The sequence below is a fragment of the Lissotriton vulgaris genome, chromosome 7 (genome assembly GCF_964263255.1).
Source record: "Lissotriton vulgaris chromosome 7, aLisVul1.2, whole genome shotgun sequence".
Taxonomy (NCBI): Eukaryota; Metazoa; Chordata; class Amphibia; order Caudata; family Salamandridae; genus Lissotriton; species Lissotriton vulgaris.
In genome coordinates this window covers 1,020,398,863-1,020,421,001 of record NC_141695.1, presented here as the reverse complement: position 1 = coordinate 1,020,421,001, position 22,139 = coordinate 1,020,398,863, and the positions used below count along the sequence as shown (strand labels likewise).

Sequence of the window (22,139 nt, the reverse complement as noted above, 5' to 3'; positions counted from 1 at the left end):
CCATCCAGCTCACAGACGTTTCCTTCGCTTTACAGTAGGCAAGAGTCACTTCCAGTTCATGGTGCTCCCATTTGGGTTAAAGTCCGCTCCTCGGATATTCACAAAGGTGCTGGCACCGGTAGCGGCATTTCTGAGAAGACAGTCGCTGGAAGTATTCCCGTACTTAGACGACTGGCTGCTGAAGGCCCCAAGCTTGCAAGAGGCATCGAAGGCAGTGGACACGTGCTTGAACCTCTTTATTCATCTGGGTTTACAACTCAACAAGGAAATGTCAGTTTTTCAGCCTGCAAGTACGGTGAAGTTCTTGGGAGCGATACTCAATACTCAGGAGTGCAAAGCCTTCCCATCGGAAGAGAGACAGATGAAACTCATATCGTCAGCCACCCGTTGCCAAAAGAGAAGTTGGATGACAGTCAGGATGTACAAATCTCTTCTAGGGTCGATTTCATCCTGTATTCAATTGATTCCGCATTGCAGACTGCGAATGCGCCCCCTGCAGGAGGAGCTGGACCTTCAGTGGAGACAAGTGGAAGGTTCGTTCGACGACAGGGTGACGATAACCCAGCGGATGAAACGGTCGGTTTCATGGTGGATGAAAAGATCTCACCTCACTGTGGGACTCAGTTTCAAGGCTGCAAGGGCTCCTCAGGTCATTACCACGGACGCTTCTCTTCAAGGTTGGGGAGCGGTCATGCAAGACCTCCAGGTCAGTGGTCACTGGACTCCGGAAGAACGTCATCTGCATATCAACGTTCTGGAGCTAAGAGCTATTCGACTGGCAATGTTGGCTTTCCTCCCAAGGATTACGGATTCAGCAATCCTGGTGCGGACGGACAACACCACCGCAATGCATTACGTCAACAAGCAGGGAGGCACAAGATCGCCACTGCTTTCACAGGAAGCCCAAATACTGTGGGAATGGGCGATAGCGCAGAACATCACACTCGTAGCAGAACACCTTCCAGGAGTATGCAACAAGAAGGCGGATACGCTAAGCCGCCTGAGAGCAGTCTCGCACGAGTGGGAATTGGAGGACGCAGTGATCAAGGACATCTTCTCCCGTTGGGGGACCCCAGCGATCGACCTGTTTGCAACACCGGGGAACAAGAAATGCTGGTGTTACGCAAGCAGGGAACACCATCGAGGGTCACTGGGGAATGCCCTTTCGATGTCCTGGTCAGGCGCGTTTGTTTACGCCTTTCCGCCATTTCCCCTAATTCCTCGAGTCCTCAAGAAACTCAAGATGGACAGGTGCAGGATGATACTAATAGCGCCTGCCTGGGCTCGCCAGTTTTGGTACACGGAGTTGCTTCTCCTATCAGAGACACCACCCATTCATCTGCAACCCAAACTGACACTTCTGTCTATGTACAACGGCCAAGTTCTTCACCCGAACCCGAGCTCGCTTCAGTTGGCGGCTTGGCTCCTGAATACAGAGAGTTTAAGGATTTAAACATCCCAGAAGAATGCAGGACCATCTTGGCACAGGCACGAGCCCCTAGCACTAATAAGACATATAGAGCGAAATGGAAGAGGTTCCATTTGTGGTGTCAGAGGGAAAAAGTACATCCTTTCTCGTCAGCTCCGCATCAACTTTTACCATATATTCTTTCATTGGCACAAGCAGGTCTGGCTCATGCTTCTATCAAGGTCCACTTGGCAGCTATTTCCAGGTATAGGAGAACAAGATCGGGTCCCTCTCTATTATCAGCGAGAGTAATCAAACAATTCCTGAAAGGACTGTTTAGAGTTTTCCCGCCAGTTAGGCCCCCACCTCCGGTGTGGCACTTGAATGTGGTCCTGGCTCAGCTAATGAGACCGCCATTTGAGCCAGTGCATAAAGCGGACCTGAAGTTCCTATCATGGAAAGTGGCGCTTCTTTTGGCACTCACCTCCGCAAGGAGAGTAGGAGAGCTTCAGGCTTTAACCATCAAAGAACCCTTCTTACAGTTCAAGAAGGATACAGTTATCCTGCGGATGAACCCCAAGTTCATTCCGAAGGTACCAACAGACTTTCATCTTAACGAGCCAGTGGTTTTGAAATCTTTTTTTCCTCGGCCTTCAACCCAGGCTGAGAGGACACTTCATTCTCTGGACGTTCAGAGATGTTTGAAATTCTATCTACAACGCACAGCTGGATTTCGAAAAACACCCCAACTGTTTGTGGCTTTCGGAGCCCCAAGGAAAGGACTTCCTTTGTCAAAACAAGGGATATCTAGATGGATAACTAGTGCGATCCGGTTCTGCCACCAGGCGGCAGGCAAACCTTTACAAGGACAGGTGAAGGCACATTCCACAAGGTCGATCTCAGCATCAGCGGCGCTGTTTGCTGGAGTATCCATAAAGGACATTTGCAGAGCAGCCACCTGGAGCAGTACGCACTCCTTCACGAGACATTACTGCCTGGAGGCGGCTGCAAAGGAGGATTCGGCTGTAGGACAGGCAGTCCTGAGAAATCTCTTCCAATAAGAGGTGAGCTTTCCTCTCTTCCCTCCTCCTGTTTTTTCAAACATTTCGTTTATTATGCTTTGTTACTGCTTTATAGTTGTTATATCTGTGATGTCAGTAGCTTATAATGATTCTGTACTGTGCACGAAATGTTTGAGGTATGCTAACTGCTATCTACTCTGATACAAGCAATGGGAATCTATGAAAGTTCCAATACTGGAGTAAGAAACAAGTTACTTACCTGTAACTTTAGTTCTCCAGTATTGGTAACTTTCATAGATTCCCATGCGCCCACCCGCCTCCCCTGGGAAAGCTCACTTTAGGGCTAGGTGATTATGTGGCAAAGCAACGGCTACGAAAATCTGAGGCTCTGAGCTTTCTCAGGAAGGTTCTACAGGGTGAGGCTGATCTGATTGGTTGCTAAGGGGACTTTGGGTCTTTTTACATAATGACAGCTATAGGCTGCAAAAGATAATGAGGCCTAGGCCTAATTTTTTACCTTTTTTACACCTATTAGGGTGTATGTACCTATAGATATATATATATATATATTATTACCGAGGCTCCCATTCCGACGACGGGGAATGATACAAGCAATGGGAATCTATGAAAGTTACCAATACTGGAGAACTAAAGTTACAGGTAAGTAACTTGTTTCTTCTTCTACGTCGACGAGACCGGGAGGCCTTTCTCGACGTAGTCCAACCCGGAGTCCATGGAAAGGACTCCATTTAAGAGATGTCCAACGTGTGGTGCTAAGTTCCCACACAAGGACCTACACGAGGTGTGCAACCTCTGCCTATCGCCTGAACACGAATCCAGGGACTGCGAAGCCTGCGCAGCATTCTGCTCCAAGTCGACGATTAGAAACCGTTGAGCATGAAGACAGGAGGTTTCGAGAATGCAGTCGGAGGCAATCCCGGAGCTGTTCGAGGCCCAGCACCTCGAAGAAGAAGAGGAACATGAAGACGATTCGGGTTCGGAAGTGGACAAATCTGATGTTGAAGAAATCGACGCTCAACAAACCGTAGGTGACGAGGTCCCCTTACCAAAAAACCGACCCCGTGTGGTACTGACCCTGCCTTCGAGCCCGGTCAGACTACTGAAGAAAGTTTCCGACGCCCTGCCTTCGGGCCCGGCAACGAAACCGAAACAGAAACCGAAACTCTCGGCCTCCCACCATGTTGGATCCGAGAAACGGTCGACATCGACACCGAAGCTCCTTACAAAGGAAAGCTCGGCTTCGAAACATTCCATGTCGAAACCGAAACATGCTTCGACGTCGAAGACTTGCTCGACACCGAAAAAATCGGAATCGAGCAAGTTCTCGGAGCCGAAAACACAGAACGTTGACGGTCAGAAGCAAAGGCACCTTTCGGAACCAAGAACTTCGGTACCACCACAGGAGCAGCAGACAGATCCAAAACAAGACTTTGTTTATCAATCCGCAAAGTGGCAAAGTGGTGACAAAATCACCGAAAAAGAGGAAGAATGAACAGCTAGATGACAAAGCTCTTCCTCCTAAAAAGAGAACAATGGGGACAAATACAACTCCTCCCCTTTCTCCTCGACCTAGAGACACACCCTCTTCTCCTATTCCTCACACTATGCCAGCTATTCCTCCACCTTCTACACCAAGACCATCTACACCTCAAACAGATGTAGACAGTGATACAGGGGAGGGAGAACCTCATGGGGATGACGACACTGTCCCAGATGAAGACCCATGGGAGAATTATGATGCAGGGTCAGATGATAACGACCCAGAATTATACCCCTCAAAACCTTCACCACCTGATGATAATGCAGGTGTTGTACAGCTGACTAATGGGGCAGCAAAATACCATAAGGTAGATTTACATACAGAACCTCAAATAGAGGATTTCCTTTTAGAAACGCTACCTGCTGCACAAAGAACATCAGGAACACTACCTATGCTAGGGGTCTTCTCAATCACACAGCAGACATATTCAAAGACCCTGTGATGGCTAGGGTATTAAACCCAAGAATTAATAAAAAATATAAGGCAGCCCCAAAGGACCCAATATTTATCAAGGGACAGGTACCTCTGGACTCGCTTGTAGTCACAAACGCTCGTAAAAGAGCAAACTCATTATCTACAGGAGAAGCTCCTCCTCCTGATAAGGAGTCCAAGCTAATAGATGCATCAGGCAAAAGAGTAGCATCAAAAGCAGAAAACAGCTGGCGCATAGCTAATACACAAGCGCTCCTTGCACACTATGATAGAGCGCATTATGACGAGTTAGAAGAACTCATCACACATCTCCCTAAGGAACATCAAAAAACGTCAGACCAGCTTATACGGGAAGGGAAGATAATAACCAACACTTCCATTAAGTGCGCCTTGGACGCGGCAGACACTGCAGCAAGATCCATCAACACCAGTATCATGTTAAGAAGACATGCATGGCTTAGGGTCTCAGGGTTCAAACAAGAAGTACAAACATCTTTATTGAACCAACCTTTTGATCAAAAAACACTTTTCGGCTCAGGTACAGATGAGACTTTAGAAAAGATGAAAAAAGACACAAACGGCTAAATCAATGGTAGCATTACAACAGCCAACTCAAAGGGGTTCCTTTCGTAGGTCCACCTATAGAGGGGGGCCAAAGAATACAGGCACAAGCCAGCAATCTACCTCTTTTGCACCAACATCACCCAGAGGTAATTCAAGAGGTAAAAACAACAAGGGTAGAGGTCGCGGGAATAATAACCGCAGCTCCCCAACCCCAAAACAGTGACTTAATACAACTCCCCCCAGACCATATAACACTGGTCGGGGGACATTTATCACAGTTCCTACCTGTCTGGGAAAACATCACGTCAGACAGGTGGGTGAGACCTATTATCCAACATGGTTATTGACTAGAACTCACAGCTACCCCACCAAATATCCCCCCCAGACAGCGTCTAATGCGTCAAGATCATCTGACATTGTTAAAACAGGAAGTACTATCACTGCTACAAAAGCATGCTATAGAGAAGGTTCCAAAACATCAGCAAGGGACAGGAGTATACTCTCTATACTTCTTAATTCCCAAAAAAGACGGGTCTCTAAGACCAATTTTAGACCTCAGACCTCTCAATGCATACATAAACTCGGAACATTTCCACATGGTCACGCTCCAACAAGTACTTCCTTTACTGAAGAAAGGGGACTTTCTTTCTACACTGGATCTAAAAGACGCTTACTTTCACATCCCAATTCACAAAGCCCACAGAAAATACCTCAGGTTTGTAGTAGAAGGACAACATTATCAGTTCAAAGTCCTTCCGTTTGGGGTCACAACAGCACCAAGGGTGTTCACAAAATGCCCAGCAGTAGTTGCAGCACACCTAAGAAGACAACAAATACATGTCTTCCCTTACTTGGACGATTGGCTAATAAAAGCCAAGTCACAGGAAGAATGTCTTCAAAACACACAGAAGACCATTCAATTGCTGCACCTGCTAGGGTTTACGGTGAACTACACAAAATCCCACCTACAACCAAACAAGGTTCAACAATATCTAGGGGCTACTATAGACACAGAAAAAGCCAAAGTATACCCCAATCCAATCAGGATCCAAACACTGATCACGTTGATCCAAAAATGTCAACCACAACACTCACTAACAGCTCGAGTGTTCATGCAGCTGTTAGGGATGATGTCCTCCTGCATACTGCTAATACCATATGCCAGACTACAAAAGCGTCCACTGCAAGAGTGTCTAGCGACACAGTGGAATCAGGCTCAAGGTCAGATTACAGATCTGGTGTTGGTAGACGACCGCACACATCGCTCTCTGAAGTGGTGGAACACAACAAACATTTCCAAGGGGCGGTCGTTCCTAGAACCGATTCCACAAGTGATACTAACAGCGGATGCATCGCTCTCCGGATGGGGAGCGCATATGGAGAAATATACAGTGCAGGGAAAATGGAGTGCACAGCAAAAAAGACTGCACATCAATTATCTGGAACTACTAGCAGTGTTTCTAGCATTAAAAGCTTTTCAAATGCAAATCCTCAACAAAGCAGTCCTGATCAGAACAGACAACATGACTGCAATGTATTATATTAAAAAACAGGGGGGGACACACTCTCTCCAACTATCCAGACTAGCACAGGACATTTGGAGATGGGCCATTCCTCAGAAGATCTATCTGTTAGCCGAACACCTACCAGGAGTTCAAAATCAGATAGCAGACATCCTAAGCAGAGAGTCAGAACAAATACACGAATGGGAACTGCACAACCAAATACGGCAGCCATTCTTCCAAAGATGGGGACAACCAGAGATAGATCTCTTTGCCACTCATCAGAACGCAAAATGCCAAAACTTCACATCCAGGTACCCACACCACCTGTCCTAGGGCAATGCGCTATGGATAAATTGGTCCAACAAATTTGCTTACGCTTTTCCCCCTCTCCCACTAATTCCATTAGTGGTTCGGAAACTGCAACAACATTCAATGACAATGATACTAGTAGCACCCACGTGGGCAAGACAGCCGTGGTTCACCACGCTACTGCAACTCTCACAGGTGCCACATCAAAAGTTAAGATTATTACCCATGCACCTTACACAGAACCATGGAGAAATAATGCACCCAGATCCCAAACAATTGAACATAGCGATCTGGCTCCTGAGGTCATAGAATTTGGATACTTAGATTTACCTCCAAACTGTATGGAAATCATTAAGCAAGCAAGACGTCCTACCACCAGAGCATGCTATGCAGCAAAGTGGAAAAGGTTTGCTGTATACTGTAACAGTAACAACATCAACCCTCTGGACGCATCCACTAAACAGATTATTTGCTATTTACTACTCTTGCAGCAATGTAACCTTGCTTACACCTCTATTAGAGTACATCTTGCAGCTATAGCGGCGTACCTACAAAACAGACAACATCTTTCCCTGTAAAAGTACCAGCAATAAAAGCTTTCATGGAAGGCCTCAAAAGAGTCATTCCACCAAGACTACCACCTTCCCCAGTCTGGAATCTCAACATAGTACTTACCAGACTAATGGGACCACCTTTCGAACCTATGCATAGGTGTGAAATAAAATTCCTCACATGGAAGGTGGCCTTTCTTATAGCTATTACTTCACTCAGAAGAGTAAGTGAATTGCAAGCATTTACAATACAAGAACCATTTCTGCAGTTACACCAAAATAAAGTGGTTCTTAGAACAAACCCAAAATTCTTGCCTAAAGTAATTTCAGCATTCCACATCAATCAGCCAGTGGAACTACCAGTCTTCTTTCCAAAACCACAGACGGTAGCAGAATGGGCCCTACATACATTAGATGTCAGAAGGGCGATATTGTACTACATAGAAAGAACACAAACTTTCAGAAAGACAAAACAACTATTTGTAGCGTTTTCTCCTACACATAAGGGCAATCCTATCTCTAAAGCAGGGATTGCCAGGTGGATTGTAAAATGTATACAAATATGCTACTTAAAAGCAAAGAGGACATTAACTGTTCCTCCTAGAGCTCACTCTACACATAAACTAGGAGCATCTATGGCATTCTTAGGAAACATTCCTCTAGATGACATATGCAAAGCAGCTACCTGGGTTACACCGCATACCTTCACAAAACACTACTGTGTCGATGTGCAAGCAACACAACAGGCTAGAGTGGGACAAGCTGTACTAAAAACTTTATTTCAGACTGTTGCAACAGACACTGGTGACCACCGCTAGGGAGATAACTGCTGTATAGTCTATTCATAAATGTACCATCTGCAGCCCATATGCCTCGAACGGAATATGTTACTTACCAGTATGCATCTGTTCTTGGCATAGAGGGCTTCAGAGTGGTACATGCCCTCCCAGCCTCCCCGGAAACCTGTGTCTGTTCCAACACTATCTTATTTAGATACACTTACATGGGCATTTCTATCTGTATTCTATCATACTACTCCATCTAACCCTACTATGGCAAAACAATCTAAGGATGGAGCTGATGCCCATGCGCACTAGCACCCAAAGGAGGAGTCACCAGTCTCGTGACGACAAAAGACTTCTCCAAGAGAAAAACAAGTGCAATCATCCGAGCCCAACACCATATGGCAATCTATTCATAAATGTACCACTCTGCAGCCCTCTATGCCAAGAACAGATGCATACCGGTAAGTAGCATATTCCTTACAAGTCCTAATTTACATAGAGTCTTCGGGGACTACCTTGACCCATTTCAGTGCATATCCATTCTGTCTTGATAATGCAATATTTCTAGGATAGGACCCAAGTGTATTATCACAGTTAGGGGCAAAATATGGATCCAAAATTTCGACCCGGGTTTTCCAACGTGCTATAGTTAGAAACACTATCTCCGTAACATGATATCAAAATGAAATCAATTGTCAAATACCCCTCTACTGTTGAAAGTGGCGGAAAATGGTTTCTCCGGTTGACACATTTTGTTAGCAAAACCTAGATCATTCATAAAAACTATTTCATTTAGAAGATCCCCAGTTTCAGTGTGATCAAAATGTAACAAGTTTGTGTCCTTATCAGACATCAGACCACAAGTTCCCTTTTCACCCCTTTTACCTGGGGCGCAGTTAAAATCGCCCCACACACACAACAAACTCTGTAGTTTCCTTGCTTATTAAACTGTTAAGGTCAGTTCTCAGGGTTTTCAAAACTACAGCAATATCTACTGATGGAACGTTATTATAAAAGTTCACAATCAATAAACAATTCTATTTATCTATATGTAACCCAACCATGTGATAAAAACAATTATTATAAAAAAATCTCAATTCTTTCACATTTAAAAAGGTTCGATACATAGGTGCAGAGCCCTCCTTTGGCTCTGCCTCGTGGTGAGTCTATAGCTGATGTAAATATAGTTTTAAAACCATTCAAATTATATACTTCGACTGCCCATGTTTCTTGTAGGCATACAATGTGATATTCATTAATAAGTTTGACCCAATACGGATTATCTAACTTGGCTCTAAGTCCAGCAATATTCCAGTAAATAATAGACCAAGTACCCTTGTTCATACAGTTAATGACACTACAAGTGGTCCCAGCATTTTCTATTTTACCAATATCAATCTCTTCATTCAAGTTAAGGTCCCTAGTTTCTGCTTCAAGTCCTATATCAGAGTGTACTAGCTCCTTAATGATATCAGTTGGAAGAGATTGCTCGGTCAAACCCGATTTTACCTGGTTATCCATTGCCATTTGAGGTAAATGATTTTCAGTACATTTTGCATATGCATATTTCATTATTGGTCAATCTACTTCCCCAAGCCCCGATAAAGATTCAAAGCGGTTACCTATTGGGACATTGAATTGTTTTTCTAATGAAAAAATGGGGCCACCACAATATAAGTTGTAAGACAAGGGGCCACCGTAAGTAGCAAGTGAGGAAGGATAAAAATAGCTTAAATCGAAGGAAAAAATGCCTCCCAAATTTCTATGATTCTGAAAGCCACTTATATGCTGTACTACACGTGGGTCTCTGAAATAACGATGATACAGTCTCCATCAATATCCTTTATTCTACGGCCCACCCAACTTACTCTGCGTACGTTAAAAATGTCACCATGTAGATCCGGTCTAAGTGTTCTGTTTCTACCCAGCCAAAACATTACCTTATTCTTCAGCTCATGATAAGTTTCAATCTTATCATGTTTCTGCTCAGGAACCTGCTAGCACAACTACATATGGGTATGAATCCGGGGGAGATCTAATCTTTGACTGTTACCATAACCTTTATTTCTAGAGTGTACAACTTTATCAGATTAGTTTGTCTTCGCTACATTCTCAGGGCTCCTTTCATCTCTGACTTTCTGCCCCTCAACATGACCTCCCTTTTCCTTTGATCTCACTGTTCGTGTTGCCTCACCGTCTTTCATGACACTTACTGACCTGAGTGGTTCTTTATTTACTGACACGGTGTTCTTACGGGGTGTAATCAATGGTTTATCAGGGGATGAAGTTAGAGTTCTAATTTGGGGGGATTCACACTCCACCAGTTTCTTTAATAGTGCAGAGTTAGCCTGAGTTGTTTGTTCAAGTGTCCCTAACTGTTCACTAATCCTTTTTGATCGTTCCAATAATGGTAAGATTAAAGATTTAACCAAGTGTTCAATTTTTTCTAGCAAACACTCTATACTCTTCGCCTCCTTTACTAGTGGCTCTGCTACACTGGAAGGTAGTATATTGAGTGGGGGTCCGGTTTTCGCAGATTGTTTTATGTTAGATTTTATGCCCTCGGTCAGTTTTACTGCTACCTTAGGTAGTACGACTTTGGTCTTTTTGGGACAACCCCCCGTTTGTAAGTATCCTCCTCGTTTCCTCTTAGGGGTAGGGCCTGCAGCCACTGAACGATCAAATAAATTGGGTTCAGTTAACTGCTTGTTCGCCGATTGAGTAGATATACAAAGGCCAGGATCAGTTGTTGGATAGACCAAAAAGGAATCAGCGCTTACATCAATATGACTTGAGTCCAATATAATTGATAAATCATGTCAATGTTGGGTTTTAGCATCAAAATGGGAACTAATTATAACTGGATGGTCTGGAGATGGTGCTAAGGCTATACCGCCATATGATGATCTCCTCAAGTACATGGGATCAAGGGACAAACGGCGTTCAGTTATGGCGATTTCATGTTCCAGGATCAAAGCGGCCCTGGTGATGAACGCATCTAATGTTCCGGGTACCCCCGCACCCCCCCTCCCCCCCCCCCCCCCCCCCCTCCCCCCCATGTGTTTTCCGGCTTTTTCCCTTTCGCATTTTTTGAAGCCATTTGCCTTTACAAGTTACAGGAAGTATACAAGAAGTAAAGTTAATTAAGAGAATTGAGCAAGTGGTAATATCGATTATATAACAAAATTAAGACACATTAAAATCTTACAAGAATAACTACGTTTGTGGGGTGGCCCAGTCCAGTCTCTTCCTGTCTCTGCCGGGCTCAGACGGGCCCGCCCTTGGCCCGGGCTTCTCCCGCGCGCGTCCTGCGGAGCGGAATTATGGCACTAGTTAAATGCACCTATGAGGGGGCGTGGCGGTGGAGCCGGCCGTGGCCCTGCTGCCTTGTGGGGAGCATGGTTCTCCCGAGTTTGTGTGCCCCTCTGCGCCTTCGCTTCAGTGCTGCCGCTTTGTCCTGGTGTGCGAGCGTTTCCCGTGGAGCAGGAAACGCAAGAGGTATTTGTGCTCCTGTGCACCTGTGAGGGGGCGTGGCGGTGGAGCCGGTCGTGGCCCTGCTGCCTTGTGGGGGAGCATGGTTCTCCCGAGTTTGTGTGCCCCTCTGCGCCTTCACTTCAGTGCTGCCGCTTTGTCCTGGTGTGCAAGCGTTTCCCTTCTTTCAGATGCACAAGTTACTACTGGTGTAACAATATATGTGTAAGAGACATTAGTTAGTGATAGATTCCTTACTGCCTCACCCATCCTCCCCGTTATGCGAACTGATTACTAGGGTTAAGGACATCTCTTCAGGGCCCTAGTTTCATGGCACCAGTGGTTAGTTTCTTGCATGGCTCTGTGTTCCTGGCACGGAAAGTTGTGTACAGAACTGACGTCAGCGAGCCTGGGTGGCGCCTAAGTAGTCTCCGTGACGTCATTTCGGCCCATGCGACGGACGCGAAGTCGCACGACGATACATACTAACTCACAGGGGTACTGCTAGCAAAACTTTCCAGATCCAGTCTGACGCATGGGTATATTCTAAGGTAAGGAATCTATCACTAATGTCTCTTACAGGAATATTGTTACACAAGTAGTAACTTGTGCATTATGGCATGCCACAAACACAAGGGCATGTCCTACCTTTTACCTACAATGCACCCTGCCCTTGGGCCTACCATAGGGGTGACTAATATGCAGAAAAGGGAAGGTTTAGGGACTGGCAAGTGGGTGCACTTGCCCCGTCAACATGGCAGTACCAGACTGCACACAGGCTCTGCAATGGCAGTCCTGAGACACACTTTTACAGGCTGCTTCTGTGGGTGGCACAACCAGTGCTGCAAGCCCACCAGCAGCATTTGGTTTACAACTACTTGGATAAGTAAACCAAACCAACAAATCATGGAATCACTAATCCATACATCCCTTTACCATAGGGAACATTTGCACTGTGACACTGTGACACTGGATAGCAGTGGCACAGTGCACAAAGCATCTATAACCAGCAAAAAAATGTGAGGCAACAGCAAAATATGGAAGGGAGACCCACGCCAAGGTGCCAGGTCTAACAGGGGCATTACGGGTAGGTAGAGGGCAGGGACCAATGGTTCCCTTCCTTGGGGTGGGTACTTCCCCTATTGTCCCACCCTCCAGATGGAGGGCGCTGCATGAGCATGTTCCTGGTTGGTTGGGTCCCCCCCCATCCTCAAGATGGCAGTGACTCGGATTTGTGGTTCACCTTGCCTCCCCCACCTGAGGGGTGGAGTTGGCAGAGGTGGGCACACCTCTCTCCCTCACTTGTTTTTCCCACCGGTTCTCCCGCCCGAAGTGGGGGCAGAACCAGTGGGGACCAGTTGCAGAAAGTGGTCTGGGGAAGCTCACAAAGGCAGCATGCCTTTGAAGCTTCCCTTTCTTGAACCCTGCCCATCCTGGGGGAGGAGGCTTGGCATCTCGGCCCAGGATGTGCATTGTTTCAGGCCCCCGAGAGCAGCAGGCTCTCGACCCAGGGGTCCAGAAACATGTCTGTTGATGGCAGCCTAAGCAGCCACTCATTCGGGACACTAGAAGTTGGTTGACTTTCACAAGACCTCTCTAAGATGCCCTCTATCGTTCATTTTACATTAAATCCCACACTGGCATCAGTGTGGGTTTAATGTGCTAAAAAGTTTTATACCAGACTTCAGTTTTCAGTGTAGCCATTATGGTGTTGTGGAGTTTGTAATGACAAACTCCCAGCACTTACAATGCCTAAGAATGGACTTGAGCAGTGTAGGGGTACAGGGCTCACGCACCTGTACCCTTACCACTGACAGTGCACCCAGCTGGAGGTGTGGCTGATCTAGGCCAGGGCAGTGGGTTGTAGGCATGGCACACAGGGATGTGTGTTATGTCTACTCTTCACTTTTGTTCTACACCAAGACACGCAGCCTGCACAGGCAGTGTGTGAGTGTAAAGGTGCAGGGACTCTAAGGGTGGCACAATAAGTGCTGCAGCCCTTAGGGGCCTTCCCTGGTCACAGTGCCCTGGATACCTGTGGTTCCACTTACCAGGGGCCTACCTGTGGCCAGGGATGCCAAATGGGTTAAGGCTACAATGCAGTTTTAGGGAAGGAACATAGGCCCTGGGTACCTGATTAGCAGGAGCCCAGGGCAGACTCAAAGAACATCAGCCATTCACCTCAAAGTGGGGGGAATACCATGCAGAAAGAGGGCACTTTCTCACAGTTAGTCCTCATGTACAAGTGTCCCCATTTTGGCTAAGAGTCTAGTGTAGTGGTCTTCAAACTTAATGCCGCACCCCCATATAAAAAAACAATCTCGCTGGTCCCTTTAATTTTTCCCAATTTAGTTAAATATGTCTTAACATTTTTAAATATTGCAGTTAAGTTCCGTTACCCTTTTTATATATGCTCCCAGTTAGGATATAAATGACAAAGATGTCTGTGATGGGCCAATATGAAGTGAGAAAATCATGGTATCATACTGAACCATTTCCCCCATATTTTGTGAAATAATTCCGGGCATCCTCGGGCTTCAAATAGGGCTTCCTCTTGGGTCCTGCACCAATCCACCCCTCTCCTCCATCCCCCACCATTGGGGGCCTGGTCCGCGGCCAGTGCAGCGCTATGTCCTTCTTGGCCACCGTCCCAAGGAGACGTTTGTCTGTCCTGGAACCGTCTAGACCGTCAAAGACCCCCAGCAGCATCCGCAATGGGTCATGCGGGACCACCCATCCCAGGGCCCGGATGAGCTCCCGTTCCACAACCCCCCCCCCAACCCCCAGAAAGACATAATCGCCAAGCATAGCCACACCATGTGGTAGAAATCAGTAGAGTCCATGCCACATCTCTGGCAGTCCGAAGAGGGTCTTAGTCTGGCATGGAACACCCGTTCCGAGGTGACCTATGCCGCATGGAGGTAGTATATCTGTACCGGGCGCAGCTTGGAGGACGCGGTCAGGGTTCTGGGTGCCATAACGGCATCTCTCCAATCCGCCTCCTCCAGGGGACCCACCCACCCCTCCCAGCGGGCGCATAGTCTGTCTAGGGAAGCGGGCCATTGTTCACTAGGGAACGGTAAATGCGGGACACTCCTCCTCTGCCCAGATTCCCCATCATCACCTGGGCCTCTAGCTGGCTAAACTCTGGAAGGGAGACAGTGAGGAGAGATGTGTGTAGAGGGCGTGGTGCAGTTATAGGTAGCGAAAATGCTGGGTGTGAGAAAGGGCGTGACGCTGCTGTAAGTCTGTAAACTAGCGGATATGGTCCCCCACCGAGACATCCCCGAGCACCGATACCCCAATGAGGTCCCAGCGGCGGAACCCCTGCAGGGACGAAACCAGGTCCCATGCCAGAGCGGTGTCTGTCGAGTGAGTGTTCGGTCCCACCGCACGTGTCTCAAGGCAGCGCGCCAGGCCCTGAATACCGTTCTGGTGACCGGGACCATTGTCTTTGGCACTGGAGTGCCGTACAGAAGTGCCTGAACCTGTGGAAAGTCCATCACGCCGAGCTCCACCTGATAGGCTGGATAGGACCAGCCGCTGCATACTAGTCGTGGATGACTATAAGTTTAGTGACAAGGTAATAAAGGTGGAGGTGGGTCACCCCCATACCTCCATCAAAGGAGGGGGGATGCGGCTGTGTGCCAGGGATATACGCGGTCGCCCGCCTCCCCAGAGAAATCGAGTTAGGGCCGGGTCGAGTTCGCGGAACCAACTGAGCGGGAGGGGTATGGTGATGTTATGCAGTATATAAAGACCATCATTTTGAAGAGCGCGCTCCTACCCAGGGGCTTGAGGGGGAGAGTGTGCCACCTCTTAAGATCAGCCTTCATCCGGACGACCAAGGTCGTGGTGATATTCAGTGCCCACTCAAGCTCCGGCAAGAGAACTACCCACACCCCGAGGTACTTGACCGAATGACGCCTGAGAGGAATGGTCCATTGCCAGTCGTAGCACTCCCTGGAACGGTGAAGCGGGACCAAAGTGGACTTGGCCACATTGAGACGAAATCCGGAGACTCCCTCAAAGGCCGAGAGGACCTGCAGACACCTGGGGCCCGAGTCCGCTGGATCCGCCAGGTAGAGAAGCACGTCATCTGCATAGAGAGCTATTTTGTCCACGTGGCTCACATTCCAGATCCATCCCCGAATCAGGGGGTCTCGCCGGATGAGTGCCGCCAGGGGTTCCATCGCCAACGCAAATAGGAGTGGCGAGAGGGGGCACCCCTGACGCGTGCCCCTGCGGTTCGGGAAAGCCTCGGAGAGCTCTCCATTAATAAGCACCCGAGCTCTGGGATTGACAGAGGACCTTAATGAGGCGGCGGACTGAGGGTCCGAAGCCCAGCACGTCCGACAGGTAATCCCAGCTCACCGTGTCAAAGGCCTTTTCAAAGTCAAGGAAAAGGAGGGCCAGGTCCGGGGTCAGTCGAGCGCGGTGGGCCAGGGCCAAGTGGAGTCGGCGGATGCAGTGACTGTTACCTCTAGCTGGCATGAACCCACACTGGCCGGGGTGGACCAGGTCCTGCAGGAGGGGCCGGAGCCTCTGGGCCAAGACCGTGGCAAAGAGCTTGATTTCTGTGTTGATCAACGAGATTGGGCGGTAGTCCGCACAGCTCAGAGAAGGTGGCTGAGTTTTCGGAATAACCACGATCGTCGCCAAGTCCGATTCAGGGGGGAAGGAGCCAGTTTCGGCTACATGACGGAAGAGGTCCAGTAGCCGGGGGGCCAAGAGGTCACGAAAGGCTGCATAGTATTCCCGTGGGTACCCATCGGGACCGGGCGTCTTACCAGGGTGCAGGAGGGAAATGGCATCTTGAACCTCCTCCAAAGTGAAGGGGCGGTCTAGAGCATCTGCAGTGTCCTGGGGGAGAGTAGGCAGTCAGGCGTCCGCCCCGTCCAGCAGGGTGGTCAGAGGCACATTCGAAGGTCGGGCAGCATAGAGGCGCGTGTAGAAGTGTGCAAAGGTTCATGCTATGGTCGCGGAAGTCACTTAGAGGGTGCCGTCGTGCGAGCTAACCTCTGGAATAAAACGGTTGATTTTGGGATAAGAGACCAAATTGTGGAGGAGCTTGCTGTTTTTGTCTTCCCATCCATACACCCGCGCCACCGACTATCGCCACAGCATTTTCGCCGAGTCTAGCGAGATCCGGCGGATCTCCTCGTGAACCACTGCCAGTTGCCGGGAGGAGTCAGAGTGCCCGTCAGAGGAGTGCGCAGCCTCAAACCGCACTGCCTGTGACTCCCGCTGCTAGAGTCGGACCAGTTGTTCCGATCTTTTCGCGTGGACCAACCCCCTGGCCACCCCGCTGATCACGGCCTTGCCTGCCTCCCACAGCGTTCCCGGCGAGGGACCGAGCCCACGTTGGTGGAGATGTAGTGACGGAGTTCCTAACCAAGGGACTCTACCAGGATGGAGTCCTGCAGGAACCAGGCATTTAGGCGCCAGACCGCCTGTGGACCCGTCTGGAACTACCCGAGCTGGAGGGAGACAGGAGAGTGGTCGGACAGTACCCTGGGCAGGATAACGGTGCCAGAAACCAGCAGCAGGAGGTCGATGCGGGAGTGGGTATGGTGGGAGGCCGACGTATGGGTATATTGACTCGTGCGGTGGTTCCAGACCTGCCATACATCAGAGCCCGAAGGCCGAAGCCCAGCTCGACAGTATATTAGCGGAGGTGATCCGAGCTGCGGACGGAGCCCCGGTTGTGCCACGTTGGGGCTGCATAACGGCGTTAAAGTCTCCCCTGACCACCGTGAGACCCCGCGGAAGGGAGGAAAGGACCTGCGTGAGATGTCGAAGTGTCAGAGACAGGAGGGTGGGGGTGATGCAGAGACTCAGGAGGTTTAGGGGGCACCCTTCCACCATACCGGATACCACCACATACCGTCCCTGCAGGTCTGTTACAGCTGTGTGCAAAGTGAAGGGAAGGCTCTTCCTAAGTAAAACTGCCACCCCCCGGGACACACGTGTAAAGCCAGAATGCTAGACACTGTCAAAGCCTTAGCGGTCAAGGAAGTTACATTGTGTACCTAAGAGATGTGTCACCTGGAGAAGGAGGATGTCTGCTTTGTGGCGATGGGCAGCACGGAGGATGGCAGTGCGTTTAATGCGGTCTAGGAGGCCATTGACGTTCCAGGAGAGAATGTGGAGGGGCCTAGTGAGCGTGTACGCCATCAGAGGGGATGAGAAGTGGGGCGACGGGGGCCTGCGGGGGCGCACACCCAACTGGGGGTGGGGGGGGGGGGGAGAGGGGGGGAATTCAACCAAAATCAGTCATAGGGGATCGCCTTGGATCGATAATTAGATTGACAATGGCGAGGAGCCAAGGAAAGGAGGGGGGCGGCCCATATGTGGCCGATAAATACCAATTATTAGACAAAGGGAGCTGCATGTCAGGAGAGGACTTACCCGCAAGATAGCGCTAGGAAGAAAAGCTGCAACCAGCCACCCGTAGGCAGCCCCAACAGCAGCCCATGAGCGGCCAATCAGAGCGGAACCTAACAGCGGCCCGTAGGTAGCAAAAAGTAACAAACTTTGGGGAGACAACGGACCTCTCCCCCACCCTCGCCTCCCAACTCCACCGCTCATATTTTTAATCACTTAAAACAAAGCATGTGCTTCTCTTACCAGAGCAAGGCACCCCCTTGGGATCACTTAAACCGCACACCAGTTTGAAGACCTCGGATCTAGTGGCTACTATTTTAGCCAGCCCTTTTTTATCAACATTTTGGCATGCACAAGGGCCTATATGAGGCAAGTTCAATCGTATCCTTGACTGGTTTGGTGGCATATCAGACTGCCTCCCAAGTTGTTCCAGGCAGGTTGACCTTTGGTAGCCTTCTTGATAAACCTTTAATAATCGGTGTGATAGCAAGGCAGCATAAGTCTGAAGAAATCTATCCCCAGCTGCAGCAATCCTGTGTGCCAGCTCATCTATGGCAGCTAGTACTTATTCCGCACATCTCCAGTCCCACCCTACTTACTTGGGGGGCTCTCTCTTGCTCTAGGCTGTCCAGGAGGCTCTCATTCTGTAATGCCTCCCTCCCCTAGTAGTCTGCTAGCATTTTGTTTATGTTCACCTGTGTCACCTCTATCGCCTGTTTTGTTCAGCAAACTTATCTGGCACTGTCTCCCGTTTTAAGAGACTGGCCAACAAATAACCTGATTTTTTTCCCCCTTCCTCTGCAGTTTCTGCCAGTATTCCTTCAATGTATGTTTGTCTTGGGTGTCCCATGTCTCCTCTGTCACTGCTAATTTCTATGAAGATGCTCGCCTGCGTTGTCTGCACTCGGCAGCAACTGGAAATGTGCTTGTTGCTCCTCCTCCAGGGTCCGGAATGGTGCTAGGTGATGCCATCTGCAATAAGTCTTAGGCATAAACTATCCCCTCATTACTGCCTTAAGAGGCTCCCACTCAGTCGCTTGTATCCCATTGTGCTCTAGATACTTTTCTAGGGCTTCCTTAATATCCGCACAGAATGCTTCTTTGCTCAGGGCCTCTGGGTTCAACCTCTAAGCATGATACTGCACATATCGGCCATCACCCCCATAGTCTTTCAGTACAGGAGAGTGATCAGACAGAAAATCTAATTTTTGGATCATAGTACTAAGCTCTATTGACACACAAGATTAGATCTAGTCTAGGGGAATAAGTACATTTTGATTTTTGGATGCATTGTTTGCCAAACAGTAACGCACCCCAGTTTCACCGTGATTTCTTATAATGCAGAGGTGATTCCTGGCTTTGCGAGGTGTCTAGGAGAATGTCTATCCAGATCCCCAACTGAAATATAGTTGAAACCTCCTGCCCTGATGAGACTGAGGTGAGTGGCATAATGAGTTCCAGAAGTGTCCGATAAAAGGTTGTCATCAATATTTGGGTGCATAAGAATTTAACAAGACCTATTTTTACCCCATTCAAAAACCAGCGCAGATTCCCAAACCTACACTCCACGTCTGCGTGACTGTACCTATGCTGAAAGGGGACCACTGGGCCATCTATCTTGTGACCGCTCGCTCATATTAGGGAGTACGTTGAAGAAAACATCAGCTCCTCCCTTCTTTGAACTAATTGTTTTGTAGCGTTTCTGAAGACCAGGGCCCCTCCAGCATCTCTATTCACTACTAATACCGTCACTCTTTACTGGATTTGACACTATTCAAGGCATCTCCCATCAGTCCGGACTAACATTTCACCCCTGCAAATTAGCCATAGGTGTTGTGTAACTTCCCAACACTATAGTATATCTTCCTGGTGTCCACCTCATAGCCTTTGAGACCCTACTTGTTACATGATCGATTCTGTTCTGTATCCATACTGTTCCCAGCCATCATTTAAGCCTGTATGGTTTGAAGTAGCAGCCTCCATTCTAAATAGTTTACAGACAAAATCACAATCTGTACCTAGTTTGCTACTGACTCTGGGCTTTCCTGAATAGCTGCATCCCACTTTCTTCAGTGCTTCTGAAAAAGAGGAAACCAGAGAAGATCTGCAGATTAGTGCGATCTAAAACAGAATTACTAAACATGCCCATGGACTCTAAAATAGTCTGAGTTAAAAGTCCATTGCTCTTGGTTCCAAATCATGAACTTGCCCACAGAAGCAATTAATCTTCAAAGAAGGCATAATCCCTTGAGACCGTTATTAATGCAGTGAAGGACACTTTGTTCGTACCAACTATATTTTGTTCCATCCATGCAACATGCCACTTTATGCCTCACGCTTCTCACCCCTAAGTATTGAGACAATTTAAAGATGTCATTGATGCACTGTCATCTTTGAATTGGTTGCTGTTGTTTAATGATGCCTGCCATGCTGCATCCCACAATACGCAAACTGTTGAGGGTTTTTGAACTACGCAATGAACAGGTACTATTTATCTCAACTATTTCGGACAGGTACTATTTATCAACTATTTCGGACCTAGTAATGTACCCCCTTATCCTTCCTGAGTTCATTGTGTGCGGTCCATGCCACCATGTAGCCCCTCACATCATGTTCTGAAACATTCATGGAACCTTGCATTGAAAAAGTGACAGTGCAGCTAGGTTTTCTTTTTGCAGTAGCCATTTTAAAAGCAAGCATTCAAGGACTTGATGAAAGTTCTTTGACCTGGTGGTGGACAGAAGTTTTACACACTCGGCCAGTTTGATTCATACATAATGGTTCAAATGTACATAGTTGACCCTTTAAGGTCCACCTGTCACTTTTTTGTAATGCTTCTAAAAATGAATGAATGATTTTCTACTAAACTGAAATAAGAACCTATTTTGATTGAAGTTCTAACTTAAAAAAAAGTTTTAATGAACAGGGTGCTGAAGGTATGGAGGGGGCAATTCGAAATATTCAGTGTGACCTAACAGCATTTACCATTTTAAATATCAAAGGAATATTTGTTTTTTTCTTTATCATAAACTGCTTACCTAGGTTAAAAAAAAAGTAGCCACTAGTGCGAAAATGGGCAGTAGTGATGGGAAGGAATGTACTGTTCTCAGGTTAGGCACATTGGACCTCAGTAGTAACATTTGGAAGAAGGGTTTGGCCTTCAGCAACCCAGATACTCTGCCAGGCTTTGCAAAGTGTTCCAGAGGCCCAAGTGGCCATTATGCTCAAGTCAGCTGGTCACACATACCTACATTTGCAACAGTATCGTTGAACAATTAACTGTTTCTTAAAAACGTTTTCACAGAAACAACCATGTATAGAAAAAATGCACATTTGGTAACTTGTGCAGTATAGGAAGTTTATCAGGAAAAACTGAAATTTTTAGACCGTAAGAGTTAGTTGCTTTTCATGGAGGGGTAGAGCATTCCATAGGAAGGACCCTTTTTGTGAAGCGTAGCTTGTTGATTTGAACTCTGGTCATCTGTTCCAAATTTGTTAGTTTGGTATAGGAGTGCAAAGAACACTTTTCTCAACTACAGCTCAAACGATTGGACTCATTTAGCACAAATTTGTTTAAGACAAATACATTGTCAGCCTGTGCTTTCTCTCTATCATTAGTAGGTGTGTATATGCCAGTGGGTTCTAAGTTTTCAGATTAACAATTGCCCAATTTTCTCTGAGTGATTGAAAAACTGCAGCTCTATGTTGCAGAAGAATTTTTACACACCCACTCACACACAAATGCAGTGTTTTTTCCTCTCACTTGCTCTCTACTATCCACTATCACTCCCTGTGAAAGTTTCATTTTGTATGTTAATCTGGGTCTTCAGCATTGTTCCCTCTGTGTGCAGCAGTGTAGGGTCTCTGTGTGCTGCAGTCATGGCTATGTGCACCAGGAACCAGACCACGCATGTGTGCGGGGCAAAATATCATTCCAAACGTTTGCTTAAAACCTTGCAGCCCAGCTCTGTTAAGTAGAGACATTTTATTCCTCTATCTGATGTAACATTTCCTATACATTGATTTACACACTATGATTCAGTGCCTCTGTGTAATGTGTATGCAATGTAAGTGCCTAACACCTTACACCACCTTACACTAGTATGAGTGGCGCTATTAAACAAAATAAATATGAGAGAGAGGT

At 47.6% G+C, this 22,139-nt stretch overlaps 1 protein-coding gene across 2 annotated transcripts in view; it reads left to right on the top strand.

The window, feature by feature from the left end:
- FBXW11 (F-box and WD repeat domain containing 11) overlaps positions 1-22,139 on the top strand; it is a 609,511-nt gene that overhangs the window by 387,497 nt on the left and 199,875 nt on the right. The gene's annotated exons all lie outside the window — the stretch shown is intronic.